We start from the raw sequence: 1,601 nt of genomic DNA, 5'->3' as shown, positions 1-1,601 counted from the left end.
ACCCTCGGAGTATACCCTAACCCTAACCCTAACCCTAACCCTAACCCTAACCCTAACCCTAACCCTAACCCTAACCCTAACCCTAACCCTAACCCTAACCCTAACCCTAACCCTAACCCTAACCCTAACCCTAACCCTAACCCTAACCCTAACCCTAACCCTAACCCTAACCCTAACCCTAACCCTAACCCTAACCCTAACCCTAACCCTAACCCTAACCCTAACCCTAACCCTAACCCTAACCCTAACCCTAACCCTAACCCTAACCCTAACCCTAACCCTAACCCTAACCCTAACCCTAACCCTAACCCTAACCCTAACCCTAACCCTAACCCTAACCCTAACCCTAACCCCTAACCCTAACCCTAACCCTAACCCTAACCCTAACCCTAACCCTAACCCTAACCCTAACCCTAACCCTAACCCTAACCCTAACCCTAACCCTAACCCTAACCCTAACCCTAACCCTAACCCTAACCCTAACCCTAACCCTAACCCTAACCCTAACCCTAACCCTAACCCTAACCCTAACCCTAACCCTAACCCTAACCCTAACCCTAACCCTAACCCTAACCCTAACCCTAACCCTAACCCTAACCCTAACCCTAACCCTAACCCTAACCCTAACCCTAACCCTAACCCTAACCCTAACCCTAACCCTAACCCTAACCCTAACCCTAACCCTAACCCTAACCCTAACCCTAACCCTAACCCTAACCCTAACCCTAACCCTAACCCTAACCCTAACCCTAACCCTAACCCTAACCCTAACCCTAACCCTAACCCTAACCCTAACCCTAACCCTAACCCTAACCCTAACCCTAACCCTAACCCTAACCCTAACCCTAACCCTAACCCTAACCCTAACCCTAACCCTAACCCTAACCCTAACCCTAACCCTAACCCTAACCCTAACCCTAACCCTAACCCTAACCCTAACCCTAACCCTAACCCTAACCCTAACCCTAACCCTAACCCTAACCCTAACCCTAACCCTAACCCTAACCCTAACCCTAACCCTAACCCTAACCCTAACCCTAACCCTAACCCTAACCCTAACCCTAACCCTAACCCTAACCCTAACCCTAACCCTAACCCTAACCCTAACCCTAACCCTAACCCTAACCCTAACCCTAACCCTAACCCTAACCCCTAACCCTAACCCTAACCCTAACCCTAACCCTAACCCTAACCCTAACCCTAACCCTAACCCTAACCCTAACCCTAACCCTAACCCTAACCCTAACCCTAACCCTAACCCTAACCCTAACCCTAACCCTAACCCTAACCCTAACCCTAACCCTAACCCTAACCCTAACCCTAACCCTAACCCTAACCCTAACCCTAACCCTAACCCTAACCCTAACCCTAACCCTAACCCTAACCCTAACCCTAACCCTAACCCTAACCCTAACCCTAACCCTAACCCTAACCCTAACCCTAACCCTAACCCTAACCCTAACCCTAACCCTAACCCTAACCCTAACCCTAACCCTAACCCTAACCCTAACCCTAACCCTAACCCTAACCCTAACCCTAACCCTAACCCTAACCCTAACCCTAACCCTAACCCTAACCCTAACCCTAACCCTAACCCTAAC

Source organism: Cyanistes caeruleus, chromosome 10 (assembly GCF_971803275.1).
Source record: "Cyanistes caeruleus chromosome 10, bCyaCae1.hap1.1, whole genome shotgun sequence".
Classification (NCBI taxonomy): Eukaryota; Metazoa; Chordata; class Aves; order Passeriformes; family Paridae; genus Cyanistes; species Cyanistes caeruleus.
The sequence above is the reverse complement of the archived record's forward strand: the minus strand, read 5'-3'. Positions refer to the sequence as shown.